The following is a 27,428-nucleotide window of genomic DNA, read 5'->3' on the forward strand; positions in this document are numbered from 1 at the left end:
TTGATACATTCTCGTGTATTCATTAAATCAGTATAAACGGTGTAGATGGAGGTATATTTATCCCTGTGCTTATTTTTCTTAGACCCGTTCTGGTTGCCCTCACCATTCCCTTTCCATTTATTACCCCTGACTGGTTATTTTGGGTAGTGGGTTGAGCCATAGTTGCAGCATCCAATACCACCCCAGCAGGCTGAACATGGGTCTAACTGGTTCCTGCGACAACAAACTCTGCCTCTTCTAAATTTATTCATTCTTGAGCTCGAGCCAAGAACTCATCTATAAGTTTTACTCCTTTTCTCTAAATTTCTTTCCACAAATATCTTCCTATGGTAATTACCGTCCTCATAGCCATGAGCTTAGAGCTATCATCATTGTCTCTGGCTCAGGGCGCTGCATTTATGAATCAGTTAAGATATGACTTCAGGGATTCACCAGGCTGCTGCTTGATGTTAGTCAATGAATCAGCCTCTAATGGGTCTCTTTCACAACTTAAAATAGTCTTTTGAACTTTGAAGATATTTTTTTCCTAGAGGTTATTGAATATTTTTTTTATATTTATTGAACCACAGTTTGGCCGGTCCAGTCAACGTTACGGGGAAAATAATACACCTTAAGTCAACATTTACATGGTGAGCCATCATCAACATGTTAAAGGTCCCTAAGTGATTGGACAGATCAATGGTTCCATTATTTGTGGGCATGGTTGGCATCCTGAAGCCAGTAGGATACAAAGCTGTCGCAATATGGGGAGCGAAAGGCTCGAGCTCCTCATCAGAATCATAGTAATTAATGTCTTTTCCAGACAAGAGTCTTTTCATCTACTCCTCCATTAAGGCCAGCTGCTCGAGGGTTGGATCCTTGGTCTCTAGGTTATTTGGGACCTGGTTATCAGCTCCCACCCTGTTGTACGCATTAGACGGGTTATTATCCTTCCAAGCTTGAGCTCGGTTAGGCAGGAAATTTTTATTATCATGTACATTAGATGGATCTCCCCTGGCCTGAGTATAACTCAAATCACCATGGAGAGTCGAATGTCCTCTTTGTGAGTTCCGATGATCACAGAGGTCGCAATACAGGTTGGAGCGAAGACTTTGTGTGGAGTTTAAATGATTCCTTAGGTCTCTCTTGTGCCTGCCTCCATGCTGGCTCTTCATCCAATAGCTCCCATTCGTGAAGCTTACAACTCGTGGCTAAGTTCAAGGACCTGGATTATTGGCGCGAGATCACGGGATATAAGCGTCTTCTGAGGGGGTGGATTTCTCTTGCTATCCCTTTAGACTGAAGTATTCCTCTATGGTTGAGGTGGTGTTGGATGTCAAATTGGCAATGGAGGATGTCTTATTGGTGAAGCTATCCTTGTTCCATATGGACGCATTAGATTAGCTTGCCCTTGATCTACTACAATTTCCCAGGTTGGAGGCAGTGCAAACTCATTTCTCTGTGACGGAGCTACTGGTCGAGGCACGGGTGCATTTGCTGGGACATCTCTTCTCCTTGAGTCAGCTTCAGCTTGTCTTGTCTGGCCAGGCTGATTCCTGGAGTGTGAGTATTATTATTACTGCAAGGGTTGTCAGGTTGAGCATTTCGTCAAATCTGTTTAGAAGGTACAGAACTGGGGATCGCCGTTCGAACAGAATGGATGACATGAGGTCGATGATTCCTTTGAGGATTGGCAAGTAGAGTATTTCATGGAGTCTGTTAAGAAGGTACGAAACTCGGAGTAGTAGTTCTGAAAGAGCGACTGATATTAGGTCAATTATTCCTATGGGATCTGTGGGACGCACTTTGTCTCCTTCTGACATTAGCATCGGTTGCATAAGGGGTTAATCGAGCTAAAATCTCCACAATTTGCTTGTTGGCCTAGGCAAGATGGTTCCTTAACTGGTCATTTTCCATCTTGCTGGCTGTCAGGTATCTAGGATGGGGATTTAGTGGGCATGATGCCAAGCTCCCAGCATCGTCTTGGTCCACATGCTGCTTTCCAGGGCAACGATGTGCGGATATACCTACTCCAGTGGGGATGGCTGCATGGTAACCTTCCTGATCATCATGTTTCTTTGTTTCATTGTCGTGCATGGAACAGGTGACCACCATAGTGATTGTTGAGTTGAAATTTGTGTGGGAATTCAAGCCTAATCTGCTCTCAATGAAAGCAACAATTTGTTGACGCAGTTTTTCGGCAACAGGGGATTTAGAAATCCGACAATAGAGAGAGATTAGGATTTTTGTAAACCGAATGTATAAGAAATGGAAAAAAAACACACAAGAATTAAAAATGATCACACAATTTTATGTGGTTCATTGGTTAAAACTCACCTAGTCCACGAGTCACTCTTATTGATGTGTTTCAGACTATTGATGAAGTTATTGATGGCAATTTCAGCAAAGTTTTTGCATACATAAAATCAATCCTTATAACTGTCCATTCCCCATGTATTTATAAGAGATTCTCATGGACAGTTTTGGGTAACCATACATTAATATGGTAACCGTACATAAATATATGATTTCCTATTAAATTTATATCTGTTATATCAGGTAATAAATGCACAATAAAATATGGGCCTTTATGAGGCGTATAAAGAATCTCTAAGTCTTTTGGGATCCTTCACTGTGTGTCATGACCAGACTTCTGCGAGCTGGACACTTTCTTCGAGCTGCGTACCATATGACTAATCTAAATTGACACGGGTCATGTTCAGTGTTTCACGAAGGCGATCTAGGCAATGCATATCTTGAACTAAGTTGTTGGCTCAAGAAGTGATCTGGAGACTATCTGGTTGTCGTAAGCTGTAAGTTGACTCGAGCTGCTCACTCAAAAGTTAGCAAGATGCTCTATATGTACCCTTTTTTCATATACTTGTCTACCAGGTGTACCCCGTGCTGAGTAATTCAGCTCATATTTTTTGGGTACAACAGTGTTCAAAACAAACAAAATCTTGAAGCAAGGATTTGAAGGTTGTAGAAGATGAACCAATTTCCCTCATTGTTGAATATGCAAAACACAAAAATTAAAGTAATTGGGTAGAGATTTTGATTGCTTTGAATATATGGCTTTATCCTTTGCAAATCAACAAATAATAATGGGAATAGTTCAATATTTGAAACCCTAAATGCTAAGCAAGGACCTTATTCAAAGTATGAATATTAATCTTGATACTCAAATAAACATGTTCATGATATGAATGTCAATCTTGAATATAAGAAACTAATTGATTAAATGATGATCAAATGAACTTAGAAACATTTAATCTTCAATACTAACAATGGAAACACAATAGAGTAACATAAAACAAAGTTAGGGTTAGATATATATATATATATAAATATAACCTTTGATTTAGAGCAACTTGAATCTTTAAACTTGGGGAACTTCTAAGGCTTATACACAATAAAAATATTGTTGTCCAAAATCTCTATTCCAAGCCTTCCCTTAATGCTTGAAGCTTCAACTAAGTAGAATGAGATTTGGAATTTAACAAGCCTTAAAACTCATGCAAGTCAAGCAAAGCTTGATGAGTTTCTTGGAGAAAACTTTGGTCTTTGAGAGTTGGGCAGACAGAGAGAGAGACAAAGGTTAGAGAGAGAGAGAGTTGGAAAGTGTGATCAAGAGTTTACAACTCTAATAACCCATATTTATAGTGTAGGCATCATCATTTGTGTAACCAACAGGATTAGACCATTTAAAACACATCATTTGGAACATTTTACGTAAAATGTATGACCCTAAAAGACCGCTCATGAGATGTATCACCTGTCAGGCGTAGGTCGCCTTCTAGCAGGCGATGCATTGCCTGCTAGGGATTTTGAAGCCCTTCACATTTTAGCAATGTTACCCTACTTAGGGGGCGATGCATCGCCACCCTTTCTGACTTTGGACCCTTCCAATGGTCCTAAAATTTCTCCAAATGGTACCAAACTTTTTGGGAATGTTTATATACCTCATTGTATCACTTTTTACCCATAAAAGTCACTTTTAGATGTCTTCTACACAATCTCATGATTTAACTCCTCTTTAAGTGAAATTGTTAAGTGTTTCGCACCTCAATGTGTAAACATCTTAACCATTATATTTAACCAATATCAACACAATCAACCTCCCACCACTTCAGGAATACTGCCAATCCCGAAAGATCCTAATCTCGTGTAGGACGACTTGCTCGACCTCCAAACCAAGGAGGACAACGACCACCCTAGGTTTGGGACCATGGCAAAGGATCAGTGAGCTGCTTGCTTCATAGCCGGACACATAGGCGAGAGAAGGATGCCGACAGTGCCCACACTGGTAGCATTTTCACATGCCTTGGAGAAAGAGTCAGACCTAGGAATGAGCCTGACCAATGCAAACACCTCAACGACCTGCGAGGTGACGCCCAAGGTCAGAACACAGAAAGCCAAGATGACTTGCGTGACCGTCTGAATGCTCAAAGGGAAGGACAAGGAGACCACCATGGACGACCCCCACTCACCCACGTCCAAGAGATCCTAGTCCCCAATGCCCAAGAGGTCCTAGTTGTCGATGGCCAAGAGGTCCCAATTGCCAACGACCCGGGCCTCGCTCAAATTGACGAACTGAGAAGGGTGATCAGGGAGATGGGCGAGACCAAGAATGGCAAGCCCACTTTGAATCAGAGAAAGGTGAGCCCCTTCTCTAGCAATCACTGACAGACAGTTACCTGACAACTTTAGGATGCCACTGATGGTGACCTGTGACGACAAAGGAGATATCGTGGAACACATCAAAAACTTCGAGATTCAGATGGAGATCCACAAGGTGTTAGATAATGCTCGATGCAAAGTCTTTCCAGCCATGCTAGCCAGAGTTGCAAAGCAATGGTTTTGGAAGTATTCTCCTTGATCCATTGTCTCCATGGAATAACTCACTCAAGCCTTCTACCAGTAGTTCAACACCGTCTGCGTCCACCCTTGGGAGGCTAACCACCTCACCAATCTAAAGCAGGGTGAGAAGGAGACTTTGAAGGACTACATCACCAGGTTCCAAGAGAAAGTCGCTCATGCCAAGAACGTTGGTGACGAGGGATGGCTGATGGTGATCATGTCCGACATCAAAGTCCATAGCCCTCTGTGGAATAGCTTGACCAAGAAAGCAACTAGTTCGATGCAGGATTTCTTGTACCACGGGGACAAGTTCATCAAGCTAGATGAGGCAGTGAAGAGTATGGACGAGGCAAAGACTGTTAACTATGGTCGAAGGAGCAGTGAGGACCGAAAGGGTAGCGAGAGCAACGGTAATGGGAAGTGAGCAAGCAGTCACCAACTACACCGCTTTGGCCCAGACGTGTGAAGACATATTTATAGCAACCGAAGGCCTAGAGCCATATATGAAGCCTATCCCTATAAGGAAGGATCTAAAAAAAATGCGCCAAACCAAGTACTGTCGCTACACAAAGGACCACGGTCATGACACTAATGAATGCCGCAAACTAAAGGATGAAATTGAATTCCTGGTTAGAAGGGGACACTCCTAGTGACACCCAACATTAGTCTTGCTTCAGATGACACCGTTGGCAAGTACGCAATTGGCGACCGCACCTTTGGAAGTCTCCCCATTGTTGACCTCGTCACCAGCGACCACCCTCTTAGCGACGATCACGACTCTTCGATGTTCATTGAGAAGGAAGAGACATGGATGACCCCCATCATCAAATATCTATGTGAAGGTGTCCACCCATCAGATCGAAACTCAGCAAGGAAGATGCTTTACCAAGCACCTTGATATGTCATGCAAGATAGTCGCCTACACTGAAGAGGACACTCAATTCCGCTACTACAACGTGTTACCGAGGAGGAGGCCCAAACCTTACTGCAAGAGGTTCACGAAGGATTTTGTCACGACCATGTTGGGGGGCAGAGTCTCTCCAAGAAGATACTGCGACAAGGTTACTTTTGGCCAACCATGAACGAGGACTCCATGGAGTACGTGAGAAAGTGCGACAAGTGCCAAAGGTTTGCCAAAATCCTGAGAGCCCCTCCAAAGGAACTAAAGCAAATACAGAGCCCATGGCCTTTCACATTATGGGGAGTTCACTAGACAGGCCAACTTCCTGCAGGCCGGGGCGGGGTCAAGTATGCAGTCAACACATATGCTTAATTTAAATAATTAAAACTAATTAATTCAAAATTAATTATCTTAAATATTTAAATAGCTTTTTTGAAAATACCCATTTTAATAAAAAAAATTTGAAAAATGAATTAATTAATTTATTAATTTCAACAATTATTATATTAATTTATTTATTTGTCTCATTTGCATATTTGACCCCGAAGAACAAATTTATTCCAAATATGCCCTTCCCCCACCTCGGGGATCTATGAGCCTATAATTCCAAGCTCCAATAAATTTATATTATTAATCAAAACTATTTAATCTAATAAACTTAATTTATTAATTTCATTATTATTCCACTAAAAATATGATACTACACTCTTGTAATTATAGACATTTATTTATTGAGTACTTTTTAAATATAATTCAATGCTCTATTAATGGTTCATAATTAAAGTAGGAATAAGATATCATTTTACCTCTTTAATTATATCTTGTTTTCTTAAGTACCATTAACTTTACTAGTGAAGGTTAATTCATAAACTGAATTATAAATTTGAGCTCAATAACCTTTCAGTTCCAAAAGCTAACCCGTAAGAGAACCACTATTCAATTCCTCTAAAAAAGGTATAGATTCCATATCTGTATATTATGTCCTCTGCCATTTACATCAACGAGTTCCCAAAATAAAAATTTTCAGCCTGATCATTTTGACAAACCATAACGAGTGAATCAAAGAACCCATATGACATAAAACAAGAGTTCATAATAACTTCAGCATTAAGATCAATTTGTATATAATCATCTTATTGATATGTTTAATTAATACTTATAAAACAAACGGTATTTAGTAAAGTATTAATAACATATCGGGTCTTGTTCATGTATAACCACTTCATACAAAGTACTTCCACTAAGAAGTCCTACTACATCAGTAATCCGAATCTAGATTACATTTATTCATAATACTAGTGAACCGTACTTACAGTATTTAATCCAAAGATTCCATATGTTTACCAAAAATATTTAAATGATGATGTGGCACGTACGAGGCACACATGAATAGTACGTAGTTTTTATCCACGAAACTTGTAATCAAGAGAGAACTATAGTGTTTTTATCCATGAAACTTGTACTCTTCTTCAACCTCGTGAAACTTGTGATCCCTAGTTCACTGATTGCAGATTTTGAAGTTCTACATTAATAAGAACACGAAGTGGACATAGGTCATTACCATTCTTTGGGGTCGAACCACTATAAATCTTGGGGTTGTTTACCTTCTTGAGTTCAATTCATCTTATTTCTATTGTTTTTAGTGACTCCGTGTCGTTGACCAAATAGGGGGTCAATATTTTGGTGCTTTCATTGGGAGTCGAACTCAAGAACTTCAAGATAAACAATGGCAAAGAACTCTAGGAGAGCAGGTCAAACTGGGCAGACATCTAAAAGTATGTCAATTCCACCTCCTCCACAAGGCGTATCGGAGGACGAGCCACAAGTGGAATTGAAAGAGGAAGAGATGGATACTGAAATATTGCGAACCGCTTTGATAGTGTTGCAAGAGGAGTTGGGTACTCTGAAAGCTAACTAGGAGAATGTGGCTAAAATTATGGCGCTGGAGCAAATGGAGATTGACTGGTAGCGCCGAGAACTGAATGAGGGGCAAGCTGACATGGATCGTTGGCCTGGAGATGCCACAATAGATTTAGAGGCAGTCATTCAATTGGCTCGAGGACAACCTGCCCCAACCTCTCAGCCAGACCAGCCACCAAACTCTCATCCTCATCAAAATCTGTAATTAGATCATCCCCAATATCATCACAATCCACCACACCCAAGGATTTTGCAAAGACCAGAACAACCACCCGCTGCTCAACAGGAAAGGCAAACCCAAAATCCTAACAGAAACAACGAGGATCAGCCACCCTCTCGATCTGGTCAAGATAATGCTCAGCAACACAGGCAGAATAGGGCGAGCAACATCCCAAAAGCCCTAGACGCCAAACATCCATGGAACAGAACCCTCATGGCGGGGGACAACGTCCCCCGGGAAGCAAGAGGCAGGTGGCCTCAGGATCTACGGTCCGGGATCCCCCACGACATAGCAATGTCAGAGGACCCAATGACCAGTGCAGGCCCCCCACTTATTTGCCAAGATGAACCAGGAAGAAGAGAGGGGAATAGTGCGTACATCAAGTCGCGAACTCACAAGTCGTAATTCAGAGATGGCCACGACTACAATGACGTGGACTCTGGTAAGAGGAACAATGGTTGACAGCAGGAGGAAAGGGACGAACAACAAAATCCTCCACCAATGGATAACCAACTGACAAGCCAAAATGCTCGGGACAGCCTAAACAACCCAACGTCTTTGACTGACTCGGTGCAAGTGACCAGAGACGTAGGGACGAAGATCTGAGGGATATGCTCAATGACCGAAGGGAAAGACATGACGAGTATTTCCACTGGATCCAATCGCTCTTGCAATACCAGATGCTATTCGGGCTCAGATAGATGCCCTAAATCAAGTCGTGTAGTAGCTTGTCAGGAATAAAATGTCCCACATAAAGTATGATCGGAGAAAGGGCACCTCATTCGTTAACAGAATTTCTGTGGCAGAAATCCCAAGCAAACTCAAAATGCTAGTCCTACCCAATTTTACTGGAAGGGAAGATCATGTATCTCACGCAAACAAAATTTTCCTGCCACTTTGTTTGACTCTGCCAGGATTTCCACTGGCCGGATACATCCAACGGAGGCTAATTAGTTGGTTGACATTCGACAAAAGGAAGGAGAAACTCTTAAGGAGTATATACAGTGGTTTATGTGAGCAGCTGCTCAGGCCAAAACTATTGGAGATGAGGGAAAGATGATGAAAATCACAGATGGAGTGTGTTGACGCCGTTTTTCGTCAACTTAAATCGTAGAGCAATTAAACAATATAAACTATGGTGCAAACGAATAGTAAGGAGAAACAAGAAGGTTTCTACGTGGTTCAGCAGTTAAATCTGCCTAGTCCATGAGTCAGTGTTATTAAGACTTGGAGTTTTCTGGAAATTCTTCAAAGATGAATTACCCAGACTTTTCTCTCCAGATATCAGATAATCAGTCCTCTACAAGTGGTCATTCCTCCTCTATTTATAGAGAGGTTACAGAGTTCATTCTCACATATTTCGGGAATATATTCTGTATATCAATTCAAATAATTACATTAAATGTTGTATCTTCTATATACAAGGAAACGTCCCCTGAAGACCCGGGGACGGATAATAAACTAAATAATATCCCTTAAATGTTGGGATTATACAACAATAAATATGTTCATACATAATGGGTTGTCCCAGATGGCTCATCGGGTCTTCGAGATCAACGATCGACCTTGTGGCTGTCCAGACTTATGGTATTGCTACGAGCTTGCCACCTTACTCCAAAACATGCTCAGAACAGATAAATATTGTCGAGGCTTATCACACTCGAGCCTACATTTCCCAAGCTCAAGCTGCTCAATTCGAAGGCACTCGATAACGGATGTATCCCAATGTCATGTCATTTCGAGCTCAGAAAGAATCCCGAGGTTACACATTTTCAAGATCGTCATTTTACTTCGGAGCTCTTACAACAGGACCATACAATGTATTTCATATATTTCGAGCTCACACTTGACGACTCCAGTTGTCGAGGTCATAACTTCTGGTCTCGAAATTTGGGTGTAACAGTTTGCCCCCTCAAAAGTATCAGTTCGAATCCAATGAGAAGGAAACTTTTGAACTGCTCCCATTGGAAACTGTACCATAAAAAACACTTGAGTGTGGACACGTGTCGATTGAGCATTGATCACTCAAAGTACTTGAGTACCTTTGAAACCTGCCCACGTCTATCCACCTGCCATTCCTTATGGTACTATCAACTCACAAGTCCCTGACCGTTTGATCTGATATCGAATCTGGCCAATGGCCCAGATTAATCCGGCCCTTTACACTTCCATGGGTTTATAAATAGGACCATGTTCGTCGTTCCCATTTCACTTTCACGTTCGAGTTTTTTTACAGAGAGAAAAGATGAGAAAAACCAGAGAATACTGCCCGACTCTTGCATGTTCTCCAAGCCACGAAGACAGAACAATGTGCACCTCTTCGATTTTGTGAGGTCTTTTTTGCAGCCTCTTGTTCAATCATCAATCTCTCTGTTTCCGCCGATCGCATTGTGTAAGTTTCCTGGTCATAGCTTTGTATGCCCGTATATTTTTTCATGCATGTTTACATTGCTGTATTATTTGTTCCCTTGCTAGTTTTGCACATTAGATTGTTTCAGTACATACTAGTCTTAAGGTTTGATATCACGGGTTCCAAACCCAGTTCATGCGAAGATAACCCAGTTATGGTTCTTTTACTAAATTTTTTGAATTTTGAATGGCGTATCTTGTACACCAAGATATCAGGTAGAAAACTAGGGTTTTGCAAAATGCACGTTTCCCAAAAATTCCACTCTTTGGGTAACCGCCAACTTTTTCCCTGAAATATCAGGATCTTCAAAAAATAAATCCACCCTCCTTTCCTTCGGTGGAATACACGCTCTGAGAGACTGGCCTCGTCCATTGGATCAAGTTTGCCTTGTAGCCTCGAATATTCGAGCTTAGGTCATCTCGTTTTTTCATTATTTCTTGTTCACTTGGCCGTCACCCTTTTGCTCTCTTGCTAGATGCCGCAGAACTCGGGAAAGTGGTGGGGGTCAAAGCTCGTGATTCCTTATTCACCAGTAACTCCGAACCCGGAGTCTCCTTTCACATGGAACCAGCACTTGATTCAGGAGCACGAACTGAGATGTGAGCAGGATCAAATTTTTGGATAGTAGATTCAAAAATATATGCCACTAATCTATTTTTCTTTTGTTTTTCCTTTCGCAGAATCAGAACCCTGAAAAGGAGGAAGAGACTAATGAGGATTTTGATAGCGAGTAAAGAGCTGGAGAAGTTGGAGAGTAGTTTTTATTTAGTAATTTTATTGTTAGTTGAACAATTTAAATTTCTTTATTTTGTTTTATAAATTTTAGATTTCTTTAAACAAAGAAAACTACAGTCTAGAAATTTAGTTTATTATTAGTAATTTTGATTATTAATGTTTAGAAACTTATTTCTATTTTTGCATAACATTTATTTCTTTATTAATAAAGTAGTTATTATTTGAAGAAATTATTTATTTACTTGTTATGCAAATGCTTTGGGATAAACAAAATTTACATACTTATTATGAATGATAAATTATAATTCTGAATTATTTAAACAGCTAATCCTAGATCTATTAAACTAATTCCGATAGTGAGACATATCTGTAGCACTTGAGATTGGGCCATATTGGTTTAGACAGAATAAATAGGCTTTTAAAGGATAGTCCTTTAAGAGAATTATCTACTGGATCTCTCCCTATTTGTGAATCCTGTCTAGAAGACAAAATGACCAAGAGACCTTTCTCTGCTAAAGGTTCAAGAGCCACAAAACCACTTCAGCTAGTACATATGGATGTTTGCGGTCCACTTAATGTACAAGCAAGAGGAGGTTGTGAATATTTCATCACTTTTATTAACGATTATTCAAGATATGGTTACCTATACTTGATGCAAAGAAAATCTGAAACTTTTAGAAATTTCAAAGAATTTCAAGTAGAGGCTGAAAAGCAACTAGGTAAATCACTAAAAGCACTTCGATCTGATCGAGGAGGAGAGTGCTTGGATTGTGAATTCGAGGACCATTTACGTGAGCATGGCATTCAATCCCAACTCACTACACCTAAAACGCCACAGTAAAATGGTGTTTTAGTAAGACAGAATAGAACATTATTAGATATGATTAGATGAATGATGAGTTTCTCATCATTACCAATGTCATTCTGGGGCTATGCGATTCAATGTGTTCTATACATATTGAATGTTGTTCCATCTAAATCTATCCAAAAGACGCCCATAGAATTATAAAGTGGTTGTAAATCTAGTTTACACTATTTTTGAATTTGGGGATGTCCTGCACACGTGCTTAAAAGGAAAGACCGGGAAGTTGGAATCATGCTCTGAAGTGTGCATATTTGTGGGATATTCCAAAGAAACTAGAGGTGGAATTTTCTATAGTCCAAAAGAAAATAAAACATTTGTATTGACAAATGCAACTTTTCTTGAATATGACTATGTTAATAACCATAAACCTCGCAGTAAGGTTGTACTGGAGGAGATGGTCTCGAATGAAGTTGCAAAGTCACCAACAATAACCAATGAAAAACGGCAAAAGGAAACTGCTAGTTCTAGTCAGAATAGTAGAGAACTTCGTCGTAGTGGGAGGGTTAGTAAGTAACCCATGCACTGTGAACACAAAGTTCAAATGCTTGTGTTTGACACAAACAAAGACGATCCATTGACATTTGAAGATGCAATGAATGATTCTGACAAGGAAAAATGGCAAGAAGCCATGAACCAAGAAATGGAATCGATGTATTCCAATTCTGTCTGGGTTCTTGAAGATCCACCTGAGAATATCAAACCCATTGGTTGCAAGTGGATATTCAAGAAGGAAGGAGGAGCGGATGGGAAAGTAGAGACTTTCAAAGCAAGTCTTGTAGCCAAAGGTTACATCCTGTAAGAAGGGGTTGACTATGAAGAAACCTTTTCTCCATTAGCCATGCTAAAATCCATTCGTATACTCTTGTCCATAACTGCATGCATAGATTATGAGATTTGGCAAATGGATATCAAAACAGCTTTTCTGAATGGCTACTTTGACAAAACCATTTACATGTCTCAAGCAGGAGGGTTTAAATTAAAAGATCAAGAGCAAAAGGTTTGCAAGCTTCTTAAGTCCATTCATGGACTCAAACACGCTTCTAGATCTTGGAATCTTAGATTTGATGACACAAGTAAAACATTTGGTTTTTGAACAAAATGTTGACAAATCTTGTGTCTATATACAAATCAAAGATGGTATAGTAGTATTCCTCGTTCTTTACGTTGATGATATATTACTGATTGGAAATGACGTAACATCATTATCAAAGGTAAAGAACTTGTTAGCTGAACAATTCCAAATGTAAGATTTGGAAGAAGCCAAGTATGTTCTGGGCATTAAGATTCTTAGAGATAGACAGAACAAAACTTTTGGCACTATCTCAAGTACCTTATATTGATAAGGTGCTAGAATGCTTTAACATGCAAAACTTCAAAAAGGGTGATATGCCAACCCGTTCTGGAGTATTCCTTTCCAAGGAGCAGTGTCCCAAAACACCTCAGGAAAAGGAAGATATGAGACAATATCCCTATGCCTTAGCAGTAGGCAGTCTGATGTACGCCATGTGTGTACAAGACCTGACATTTGTTATGCAGTAGGGATAGTCAGCCGTTAACAATCCAATCCTGGATTGAGTCATTGGATTACAGTGAAGAATATTCTCAAGTATCTTAGAAATACTAGAGATTATATGCTTGTATATTCAGGTGGAGACCTAAACCCCACTGGTTACACTGATTCTGATTTAAATCAGACAGAGATAGTCGGAAATCGACTTCTAGATCAGTGTTTATTCTTGGAGGAGGAGCATTAGTCTAGCTAAGTATTAAACAAACCAGCATTGCAGAATCCACCGTGGAAGTCGAGTATATCGCGGCTTGTGAAGCATCTAAGGAGGCTGAGTGGCTCAAAAAGTTCTACTCCGATCTGAAAGTAGTTTCGGAAGTGGAGAAACCACTTGTTATTTACTGTGACAACAGTGGAGTAGTGGCTAATTCTAAAGAACCAAGAAGCCACAAGAGGGGAAAGCATATAGAGCGCTAATACCACTTGGTCGGAGAGATCATACATAGAGGAGATGTGTCCATTCTGAAAATCGTATCAGAACACAACCTGGAAAACCCGTTCACGAAGACGCTTCCTGCAAAGAAATTCGAGGGTCATGTACGTAATATGGGATTGAGAGAAATGCCCTCACTTGCTTTAAGTACAAGTGGGAGATTGTTAGGAGTGTATCCTAAAAGCATGTAAAAGACATTTGTTATTTCTGTGAATAAATAAATACAATGGTTTATTATTATTGTTATATTTAGATTGTTAAATTATTGTTTGAATAATTTTTTAAATATCATAAAAATTCCATATTCATTATTGAGGATGTGATCTTATATTAGTACGAGAGAATTAAGATGACATGAATGAATAAAAATAGTCCACAACAACAAATTAAAGTTAAGGAATTCCTTAATTGGGGTTGTAAGTACGGTTTGCTGAGTATCATGATGATACAAATAATCTAGATTCAGATTATTGATGTGGTAAGACATCTCGATAAAGGTGCTTTATATAATATGATTATATATGACATGGACCGATATGAATAAAAGTCTTTATCCAAAAATCATTTAACAATAAAGACTTTTAATTCATATCATAACTGATGATCATTTATAGATCAACCTAAATCCCGAGTGTTCATGAACTCCTGTTCATGTTTATTAATTTTTTTGATTCATTCGTTAAGGTCTCTTCATAGAATGAGGCTAATGACTTTTGTTTTGGAGATTTAATATCATGGATGGCTGGGAACATGTATCAACAATACGGAATCTAATCTTTCCTAACGGATCGTATATTAGTTCCCTTAAGAGTTAATTCTGGAACTGAATGATTTTGAGCTCAAATCTATAATTAGATTATAGATTAATCATTCACTAGTGAATTAATGGTACTTAAGGAATAAGAAGTAAATTAGAAAGGTAAAATGGTAATTCTTCCATTCTAATTTATGAACTAATTAATTAGATGGTTGAACTATTGTAAGATGGTTATATCAATGGACGACTTAAGATAAGATTTCTGTAAAAGTATATCTATAACATAAAGAGTACAATTCTGAATTTATAGTGGAGAAATATCAGAATTAATAAATTAACTATTATAATTAAAGATTTTAATTATTTAGTTTCAATTTATTGGAGCTTAATGTTATAAGTCCATGGCCCCCAAATGACTCAAACAAACACTGACAAAAGTAAATACAAAAATGGGCAAAAGGACTTATTTGATAAGTAAAATATTTTTCTATGCATCAAACATAATTATTGTATAATTATGTGTAATTAATTAATTATTTGATTTAACAAAAATATAATTAATTTTTAATTAATTTATTTTGGGATTTTTGGTTTTTAAATAATAATAAAAATTGGGAAAAATCACATGCCATCCCTGGCATGTGGTACACGTGTAGCACAGTGCACAGTCACTGTGCTACGCACATAAGAGACTCTGAGTAGTTTCTTGGTTCCACAATTTTAGTTATTTAAATATTAAATAAATAATGATATATTGTAATATGATTAAAATATTATTATTTAAACATAATCTGATAACTGATTAGTTATTTTTTAAATTGTTTAAAAGAACTAATATTTTATTTTTAATATATTGGATATATTAAATATAGGATATCAATTTTTTCAGAACGTAACTTTTTAGGGATAGAAAAATATCTTGAAATCTCTCTGAGAGAAAGAGAACAGTCAAGCAAAGGTCACTGTTCTTCACAAACTTAGATCCAAACTTTATCAGAACTCATGTGTTGAGAACATCTGATAAATAGATTTTGCCTATTGTTTTGTATAGCGAGCCCACACTCGTTCTTTGTGTGTTGAGAACATTGTGGAAGATCTTGGTGTGAGATCTCAAGGAGTTTTGCCGTACAAAAAGATAGCAGCAAAGAAGGACTTGAAGTAATTTTTCTATTCATGTATTTGATTCAATATATATATGCATGTGAAGAAGTAGATCTAGAAATCTTATGGGGTTAAATTAACCATTTTGATTATTGTTCTGCTGCGTATAATCTCTGATTTGATCTATAAAAACCAACAAATGGTACCAGAGTCATCTTCACATATATATATTGAATCTGTGTGGGTTTAGATTTATGCATTTATTTATTTATGATGAATGAATGGATGGCTTAATATGATTGAATTCATGGGAATTTTGAATCGTTAATTGTATGGTGTTTTTGGGTTATGATTTGTTTATGATTAGATCATTGTGTAAGCCATTAAGGTGCATAGGATTTATGTAATTTTATTTGGTTTTTGAGATCATAAAATTGTAATTCCGATCACACAAAGTCAAAACAGAGCCCGGGATTCAAAATTCAGCCACCGTTCCTCCGAGGCCATCCTTCGAGCCGCTGCCGGGGATGTCGTACGGACTCGTCCGTACAGATCCGTACAGTGGGCCCCGACAGCACTTTTCAGTGCCACGTGTCCCCGTCTTACTGGTCCAATTTTTTTTTTATTTTTTTGAAATTAATCTGTTATTTTTTTTAAAAAAAATGTTAAATATCTTATTTGTTAGAAATTTGATATTTAAATAATGAGATAATTTTGTTATCCTAACAAACTTTTTTGAATATCTTATTTAAAAATTTATTTTTTAAAATAACAGATTTTAATTAAATTTAATTTTTATTTTAATTAAAAATTGTTTTAATTAGTGGAAAATACAATTATGATTATTTAAAAATTTTGTTTCAATTAATCAAGATAATTAGAAAATTGTTTTCTTATTATTATTCTGGACCAATGACACATATCCTACCAAAAGTAAAGTGAAGAAGCCCGATGAAGATCAAGGTGATTTTTATTTTATTTTGATTTTATAAGGAGGTTGTAAAATTAGAAATACCCAAAAGCACCCGGTTTAACATTTATTGTTTATTTATTTATATAATTATTTTCATGTGATTGATAATATGTTCATGCATTTTGTGCCATACATAAAAAAACTCACACAGTCATTATCATGCATCTCATTGGTAGAAACATGATTATTAGGATTGTCCTATATGTTTATATGATTTGTTTTGCGAAACCAATTGCATATAAATTACTTAGTTTTATTATCTGAAAACGTGGTAAAATATCACACCATTTTTTTTAAGTCTTTATGACTTAATTTCTTTAAACCAACTTTATTTTTTAAAAAAAAAATTAGTAAAATTTAGATGAACATAATTGGTAATTTAAAATTGGATATGGACCTAGCAACTCGCTTTCTTACTAATTTTAATTATGTTCATAAAGTTTAAAGAATTTATAATTAATTTGGAATTATTTAGGTTAAAAACACTTATTTCAAAATAGTGAGTGGGAGAGGGTTGATAACTCAACATAACCCGTGGTCTCCATTATTGATATAGCACTGTGAGATATGAATAGCGCCTCGCGACGGCTTTGTTTCCGTCCCCCTAAGGAAGGTGTCTAGACATGTCAATAGCAATGTTATATTTCTTACACAGATAGGAACTAATGATGTATTTTAGGTTTGACCGACCCTAAGGCGGCATGTCCTAAGTTAAGTCATGAACTCCGAAATAATGGGTTACACTCACAAAGTTATGATTAAACTTTTGCAGTGGATAATCATAACTTGACCAAACTAAGCGGCACTTTAATGTTTAAAAGAGAAAATAATGAGTTATTTTAAGTTTTAAACAATAAAGATAAGAATGTCTTATAAATTCTCTAAAATTAATTTGACCGACCTTAAGGCGACACTTTAATTGTTAGAAAGTTTTATCGTGGAAATTAAACTTTATTTTTATGTGTTTTAATTGTGCTCATGCATCACGTTTAATTTCCGAAACTTTGATATTTATTTATTCTAAGCAAAAAATTTCTATTGGTGAATTACACACTGATGTTTTTCTCAAATCCTTGGTTTTTGAACTTGAAAATATGCAACACTGGTTTTGAGGCATGCTGACCATTTTTTCTTATAAAAATATGATGTCAACTGTCTGTAACAAATCTCCAACAGAACCACCTTTGGCTACTAGCTATGAAGCAGAAGAAAAATATGCAAATTGGATGAATCTGATCGATTGGCACGTTATTGCATGATTTCAACCATGCCTGACGAAACAAAGGAAAAATATATACACTATGACTCAACACATGTGATGTGGCAAGCAATGACAGAGGAAGTCTTTGCTGTGTGTCATTGTTCATATCAAACGAAAAAGGTAAATAAGATTTACATATATTTTTCAACTTTGAATAATAGATTCAAATACTATGAATATCATATTCAAATTTTTGGATAGTAGATTCAAAAATATATGCCACTAATCTATTTTTCTTTTGTTTTTCCTTTATAGAATCAGAACCCTGAAAAGGAGGAAGAGACTGATGAGGATTTCGATAGCAAGTAAAGAACTGGAGGAGTTGGAGAGTAGTTTTATTTAGTAATTTAATTGTTAGTTGAACAATTTAAATTTCTTTATTTTGTTTTATAAATTTTAGATTTCTTTAAACAAAGAAAACTACAGTTTAGAAATTTAGTTTATTATTAGTAATTTTGATTATTAATGTTTGGAAACTTATTTCTATTTTTTGCATAACATTTATTTCTTTTATTAATAAATTAGTTATTATTTGAAGAAATTATCTATTTACTTGTTATGCAAATGCTTTGGGATAAACAAAATTTACATACTTATAATGAATGACAATTTTTTTTATAATTCTGAATTATTTAAAATAGCTAATCCTAGATCTATTAAATGACAAAAGACTGATTCCAATAGTGAAACATATCTATGGCACTAGAGATTGGGCCATATTGGTCTAGACAAAATAAATAGGCTTGTAAAGGATGGTCCTTTAAGAGAACTATCTATTGGATCTCTCCCTGTTTGTGAATCCTGTCTAGAAGGCAAAATGACCAAGAGACATTTCTCTGCTAAACGTTCAAGAGCCACAGAACCACTTCAGCTTGTACATACGGATGTTTGCGGTCCACTTAATGTACAAGCAAGAGGAGGTTATGAATATTTCATCACTTTCATTGACGATTATTCAAGATATGGTTTCCCATACTTGATGCAAAGAAAATCTGTAACTTTGGGAAAGTTCAAAGAATTTCAAGCAGAGGTTGAAAAGCGATTAGGTAAATCACTAAAAGCAATTCGATCTGATCGAGGAGGAGAGTGCTTGGATTGTGAATTCGAGGACCATTTGCGTGAGCATGACATTCAATCCCAACTCACTACATCTGAAACGCCACAGTGAAATGGTGTTTCAGAAAGACGGAATATAACGTTATTAGATATGGTTAGATCAATGATGAGTTTCTCATCATTACCACTGTCATTCTGGGGCTATACGATTCAATGTGCTCTAAAAATATTGAATTTTGTTCCATCTAAGTCTATCCAAAAGACACCCATAGAATTATGGAATGGTTGTAAACCTAGTTTACACCATTTTTGAATTTGGGGGTGTCCTGCACACGTGCTTAAAGGGAAGACCGGGAAGTTGGAATCACGCTCTGAAGTGTGCATGTTTGTGGGATATTCCAAAGAGACTAAAGGTGGAATTTTCTATAGTAAAAAAAAAAAACATTTGTATCGACAAATGCAACTTTTCTTGAATATGACTATGTTAATAACCACAAACCTCGCAGTAAGGTTGTTCTGGAGGAGATGGTCTCAAATGAAGTTGCAAAGTCACCAGCAACAACCAATGATAAAACAACCAAAGAAACCACAATTCCTGAAAAGGAAAAACCAGTGCAATGTTGTAGTGGGAGGATTGTGAGACAACCTATTCGCTACAAACATTAGGCACACGTTCTTGTATCAGATACTGAAAAGGATGATCCATTGAATTTTAAAGAAGCAATGGAAGACCATGATGTTGATAAGTGGAAAGCTGCCATGAATCAAGAAATTGAATCAATGTATTCCAATTCAGTCTGGGAACTTGTAGATCTGCCTGACAATGTCAAAGCCATTGGATGTAAGTGGATCTACAAGAAGAAAAGGGGTGCAGATGGAAAGGTAGAGACTTATAAAGCAAGGCTTGTGGCCAAAGGCTACACACAGAGAGAAGGTGTAGATTATGAAGAAAAATGTTCTCCTGTAGCCATGCTTAAGTCCATTCGCATACTTTTATCCATAGCTGCCATCTATGATTACAAGATCTGGCAAATGGACGTCAAGACAACCTTTCTAAATGGCCAACTTGATGAAACCATATATATGGAACAACCAGAAGGGTTTATTAAGAAGGATCAAGATCAAAAGGTATGCAAGTTGTTGAAATCCATATATTGATTGAAGCAAGCATCAAGATCTTGGAACTTAACATTTGATGAAACTATCAAAACATATGGCTTCGAACAAAATGTTGACGAAGCATGTGTTTATAAATACATCAAAGGGAAAGTTGTGGTTTTCTTAGTTCTTTACGTTGATGATATCCTACTCATTGGGAATGATGTGGAGACATTATCAAATGTAAAGAAATGGTTGGCTGACAAATTCCAAATGAAAGATTTGGGAGAAGCGAGCTATGTTCTAGGCATTAAAATTCTAAGAGATAGAAAGAACAATCTCTTGGCACTTTCACAAGCAAATTATATTGATAAAGTGTTTGAAAGATTCTCTATGGAAAATTCCACAAAGGGTCAATTGTCGACCAGACATGGAATTACTCTTTGCAAAGATCAACGTCCAAAGACACCACAAGAGCAAGAGGACATGAGAAAGTATCGATATGCATCAGCTATAGGGAGCCTAATGTATGCAATGTTATGTACTAGACCTGAAATATGTTATGCAATATGAATTGTCAATCATTATCAGTCAAATCCAGGTTTGGAACACTGGATTGCGGTGAAACATATTCTCAAGTATCTCAGGAGAAGGATGAACCATATGCTAGTATATTCGGGTAGGGTAATGACCCAACTAATTCTAAAACTTTGGATCATTAAAACTACTATACATAGACACTATTTTCAAGAAAACATACATAAGAAACATTCATAAACTTTATTAAAAACTCTAAGTAAATGTTAAAATACATAAATTCAGGGGTATGGGATCCCATTGTTTGAAAATAAAACATAACTTTAAAGTTAAATAAATTTTGTTACAAAACTAAGTGCGGAAAATAAATAGAAACATAATTAAAAGACTGAAAATAACATGGTCCTTGAATCGTTTACGCAGTCCACCGAATCCATTCTTCTTCAATACATAACCCCAAGCTACCAAGAATCCTTCTGCCGCCATAACTATTTTCCTGCATACATAAAAATAAAGGAATGAGCCTAATGTCCAGCAAGGAAAATCTACTAATAACATAAATCATATACATAAACTATACCATAAACATATACTACAAACATATGTCGTACAATACTACAATGGCCATCATACCTTTTGGGGCTTGTTAACTAAGCAAGTCATATGCCCAATAGATTTGTGGGGCTTGCTAGCTAGGCAAGTCATATGCCCATAAATCATTGGGGCTTGCTAGCTAGACAAGTCATATGCCCAAGGCTATAAACATATTATACATATAACATAACATAACATATAAACATATAAAATTCTATCCTATTTTCCTTACCAAAACCGGGATGTGAGAACAAGGACGGGGTTTGGAACACTCCTAAAACCAACAATAAAAAAAATGTGAGTATTTATAAAGAAAGAGATGATCAACAAATGAACTAAACCACCAAGATGAAACTTACCGAAAATAAACCTTAAGTTCAAAGAACTTTAATACCTAACCAAGAGTGGAAAACAACGAGTTAGGATTTGAGTAAAGAAAACTAATGGAAACTAAAGAGCCATACAAAAATGAACATAAGATTAGGAATGCCTTTGGATGTACTAGAACCGAACTACACCTCGATATAGAAAAACACACTATTTATCTTACTTCCCAAGTGTTTTTAAAGCTTAAAATGATAAATCTTATAACCCAACCCAAGTGTTTAACACTCTATAGTAAACCTAGCAACTTGAAGGCTCTGAACATAGCTTGAAGAATGAGAGAAATGGTTGGGTACTAGGTCCTATTTATAGAGTTCAAGGAGTGAAAAGATCTTCTTTTAGCTTGAATAAAAAAAATAATGAATATTACTTGAAAAACATTTGAATATTTTTTCAGTAGAGGCTTAAGACTTGGTCAAAATATTCAGAGGCTGGTCAAGAGGTTAAGTGTTGAATTGAGCTTGATTTCAAAAACATTTGAAAACTTAGCCCTAGGGCCGATATATCGCCCATTGTAGGCGATATATCGCCTGGGCTTATGCCCCAAGTGTTCGTCGATGCGTTTGTGCGAAGTTCACGTGTTTTTCGTATCCTCCGTGTGGCGATATATCGCCCCTATAGCTGCGATATATCAGCATACGCTGAAATATTATACACGTAATTGCACCTTTTCAGCTTATTTTGAATTGTGTAAACAGCTTTGACTGAGTCGTAATATGTTTTTAAAGCTGCTGGCAGGTCCTGGGGTTTTTAAATATTTTTCTTATAAAATTATTCATAAAAAATGCTTAATTCCTTAATAAACATGCACACGAAAAGTGTTATGATCTTATTAGTTCTATCTGAACCTTATAATATAATAAATGGCATTTTTATAATCAACTATATTAATCAAACCTTATGTTATAATTAATATTCTTAAACTATAGGTTAAACTTATAAAATCTATAAGTGTTGCTACGAGTGTTCAACTAAGTCCCGGCTTGAACTAAAATCCACAGTAATAAACATACTATAACTACTACTAGCTATTACTACTACTACTACTTTCTAACTAGCTAAGTAAAGTTCTAAGACTCTACAAGTAGTGACCTTGAACCTACTGGATACACTGACTCAGATTTACAATCAGACAAAGATAGTAGAAAATCTACTTCTAGGTCAGTATTCACTTTTGGTGGTGGAGCAGTTGTCTGGAGAAGCATTAAGCTATCTAGTATAGTTGATTCAACCATGGAAGTTGAATACATAGTGGCTTGTGAAGCAGCTAAAGAAGCAGTTTGGCTGAAAAATTTCTACACAGATCTGGAAGTGATTCCAAAAGTGGAGAAACCACTTGTTCTTTACTGTGACAATAGTGGAGCAGTGGCTAATTCTAAAGAACCAAGAAGCCACAAGAGGGGAAAACATATAGAGCGCAAATACCACTTAGTCAGAGAAATCGTACATAGAGGAGATGTGTCCATTCTGAAAATTGCATCAGAACACAACCTCACAGACCCGTTTACGAAGACGCTTCCTGCAAAGCAATTCGAGGGTCATGTACATAATATGGGATTGAGAGAAATGCCTTACTTGCTTTAAGTACAAGTGGGGGGTTGTTAGGAGTATGTCCTAAAATCATGTAAAAGACATTTATTATTTCAATGAATAAATAAATACAATGGTCTATTATTGTTATATTTAGATTATTAAATTATTGTTTGAATAATTTTTGTAAATATCAGAAAAATTTCATATTCATTATTGAGGATGTAATATTGTATTAGTACGAGAGAATTAAGATCACATAAATGAATAAAAATAGTCAACAACAAATTGAAGTTATAGAATTCTTTAATTGGAGTTGTAAGTACGGTTTAATGAGTATCATGTTGATACAAATGATCTAGATTCGGATTATTGATGTGGTAAGACATCTCGGTAAATGTGCTTTATATAATATGATTATATATGGCAGAGACCGATATGAATAAAAGTCTTTATCCAAAAACCATTTAATAATAAAGATTCGTAATTCATATCATAACTGATGATCATATATAGATCAACCTAAATCCTGAGTGTTCATGAACTCCTGTTTATGTTTATTAAATCTTTTGATTCAGTCGTTAAGGTCTCTTCATAGAATGAGACTAATAACTTTTGTTTTGGAGATTTAATATCATGGATGGCTGGGAACATATATCAACAATACGGAATCTAATCTTTCCTAACGGATCAGATATTGGTTCCCTTAAGGGTTAATTCTAAAACTGAATGATTTTGAGCTCAAATCTATAAGTAGATTATAGATTAATTGTTCACTAGTAAATTAATGGTACTTAATGAATAAGAAGTAAATTAGAAAGGTAAAATAGTAATTCTTCAATTCTAATTTATGAACTAATTAATTAGAGAGTTAAACTATTGTAAGATGGTTATATAAATGGACAGCTTAAAATAAAATTTCTGTAAAAGTATATCTATAACATAAAGAGTTTAATTCTGAATTTATAGTGGAGAAATATCAGAATTAATAAATTAACTTTAATGATGAAAAAGTTTAATTATTTAGTTTTAATTTATTGGAGTTTAATGTTATAGGTCCATGGTCCCCGAAATGGCTCAAACAAACACTGACAAAGATAAATACAAAAATGGGCAAAATAATTTATTTGATAAGTAAAGTATTTTTCTATGCACTAAACATAATTATTGTATAATTATGTGTAATTAATTAATTATTTGATTTAACAAAAATATAATTAATTTTGAATTAATTTATTTTGGGATTTTTTGGTATTTAAATAATGATGAAAATTGGGAAAAATTACATGCCCTCCCTGGCATGAGGTGGGCGTGTAGTACAGTGCACAGTCACTGTGCTACACGTACAAGAAGGTTCTAGAAGGATCTTGATTCAACAATTGTAGTTATTTAAATATTAAATAAATAATTAGATATTTTAATATGATTAAAATATTATTATTTAAATAAAAATCTGATAACTGATTAATTATTTTTAAATTGTTTAAAATAACTAATATTATTTATTTTTAATATATTGGATATATTAAATATATGATATTAGTTTTTCAGAGCGATACTTTTCAGTGATAGAAAACATATCGTGAAATCTTCCTAAGAGAAAGAGAATAGTGCTACAAGCATAAGTCACTGTTCTTCATAAATTTAGGTCCAAACTTTATCAGATCTCATGTGTTGAAAACATCTAATAAATAGATTTTGCCTATTGTTTTGTATAACGAGCCCACACTTGTTTTTTGTGTGTTGAGAACATTTTGGAAGATCCTGGTGTGAGATCTCAAGGATTTTTGTCGTACAAAAAGATAGCAGCAAGGAAGGACTTAAGGTAATTTTTCTATTCATCTCTTTGATTATGTGAAGAAATAGATCTAAAAATCTTTTACTGTTAAATTAACAATCTGTCTATAATCGCTTATTTAATCTATAAAAACCAACAGTATTCTAGAGACCACCCCTCTCCCCAAGAGCAACAGCTCCGAATCCAAATTCATACTACTCAATATTTCTAAAAAAATATTTCACACTCCCCACTACTTATGTTTTCTATTTATTTGACTTTTGGGTGTCTAACATAAACCAAACTGTCCCTCTGTTTTGTTTCTCACATTACATTATTGTTGATAATATTAATACCTTCTTTTATATATATATATATATATATCAGTTTCTGTAAAATATTTAAAAAAAAAAAAAAACTGGTTCCAATTAAAGATATAAATGATTGATAAGATTTCTAAATTGTACGTTTAAGAAAGAAAAAAAAAAACACTTAGGCCAAAACTCACCACGATGGTCCTTATCGTCACCTGATATCTCCATCCCGGAAGACATTGATTCTGAAAGATCTTCTCCACTGATTCAATCAATTCTTTACTTGTATCTTCTTAGGGGTTCACATCTTCCTCTTCATTGTGCTCTCTGCCTCTAACCCTATGTTCATCTCCTTATAGTTTACAAACAGAGGGTGTCGTGAGAGAGAGGAAGAGGAGGGAGAGAAAGTTACTGCTAACAGAGGATAAGGCTTGCATTTTTTTCTTTCTTCATAATTTCTTTCAATGCGCAAAGATGGAAAACCGTGAGTTGGAGACGTGAGAGTAGAAGTGGCAGAGATAATATTAGATTAGTTTAAGCCATAATAACACAAAATATCTTTTGGGCTTGGGCTTTTAATTTTCCCAACATAATAAGGGATTATTTTGACAACCATTTACATAAATATGGAATAATACATCATTTTTTTTTAAAATCTGGAAAAAGAATTAAAAGTTATCAAATGTGGATATTTTGTAATTTTTATGATTTTTTTTACATTTTTTTACTGTGCTTCATTTTTTTTTTTACATTTCTACTAACTCAAGTTTTCAAAAATACGATTTTAATGTTTCAAAATTACAAAAATATGATTTATACTAAACATTAACCCACAAAACATAGCGTTAAACAAACAACAAGAAAGCAACACAACAATAACCTCACAACAACATAGTGCAACTCATTACAGCTACAAAAAAAACATTAAAAAACTCTTTCTTATATTTTAAAAAAGCCAACACACTGCAATACAATATCTAAAAAGCAACTTAAATACAACACGACAACAACCTCACAACAATACAGTGTTAAAAAGATAATTAGACATCAATTCATTGCATTAACTCAAAATAAACTAAAAAACAACAAAAAAAGCAACATAAAAACAAATTTCCCTGCATTTTTAAATATGTAAAAAATAAACTAAAAATATATCTTAAAACAACTAAACATATATCCAAAATAAACTAAAAAAAAAAAAACAACAACAACAATTGGAAAACAAATAAATATTAACCCACTACAAACTAACACATTAAAAAATAACTAAAAAATAATAATTGGACTACAACTAGAAGTCAACTCATAGCATATTAACATGTTTTAAAAAAAATCAAAATATACTTGAAAACAACTAAACAATAATTAGACATCAACACAACAACAGAACAACTATATATAAACTTAAAAACTATAAAAAAAAAAGGAAAACATTCATTCATAAATCTAAACAACACAAAAACAACTAAATTGACTTAGAAAAAATTATAAAAAATTTACTCAATTTGAAATCAACTATACATCAACCAAAATTATAGGAAAACTAAATATATATAATAAAAAAATCAACTTGGGTCAAAGATCTTCCACCAAATACTTGCTCCTCTTCGAATGCTAATATGGACTCCATTACCAAACCTTTATATATATATAGATACTCTCTGAGTCAATTCTCCAAACAATAGGAAACTGATAAATGCTAAAAGACTGGTTGTTCTCACATATCTAGTGTCCACTTTCTAGATTCTATTTGCTATGATATAATGTTGACGGTGAGAACTCGTCAACCAAGTTAAGTTCGAAAAATTGAAATATAGAGCTTATCAAATGAAAAACTTCAAAGATCTAATTGGAAACTCAAAGAACAGTTGCAGAAAGAAAATGGTGAAATGAACTTGTATTTTTTATGGTGTAGTGCTACAGTATTTTTTCCAACCCCCCTCCAAGTGGCAGTGGGGTTCCTTTTATAGTGGGTTCTAATGGCCCCTGATACATTGTGGTCCAGGGGACCAGATGGTATAGGAGTACACTGCCAGGAGAGTGGCCTCAAGGGTAGTGGTGTCGGCTCCAGTACATGGTCAAAGTTCGTGGGGATGTCTCCACTACTTATTGAGTACGAGTGTCAAAGATTGCCCAGTGTGGATCAAAACGAGTAC

The 27,428-nt window shown here is 35.6% G+C and overlaps 1 long non-coding RNA gene across 1 annotated transcript; it reads right to left on the minus strand.

Moving 5' to 3' along the window:
- Positions 1-20,895: 20,895 nt before the first annotated feature.
- On the minus strand, positions 20,896-25,821 carry LOC133783987 (uncharacterized). Its single transcript, XR_009871061.1, has 4 exons — positions 25,467-25,821; positions 21,627-21,661; positions 21,500-21,541; positions 20,896-21,169 (listed from the first exon to the last, which is right to left on the minus strand). It is a non-coding gene; the product is annotated as an uncharacterized LOC133783987 (long non-coding RNA).
- Between the last annotated feature and the right edge of the window lie 1,607 nt (positions 25,822-27,428).

Source organism: Humulus lupulus, chromosome 6, assembly GCF_963169125.1.
Source record: "Humulus lupulus chromosome 6, drHumLupu1.1, whole genome shotgun sequence".
NCBI lineage: Eukaryota > Viridiplantae > Streptophyta > Magnoliopsida > Rosales > Cannabaceae > Humulus > Humulus lupulus.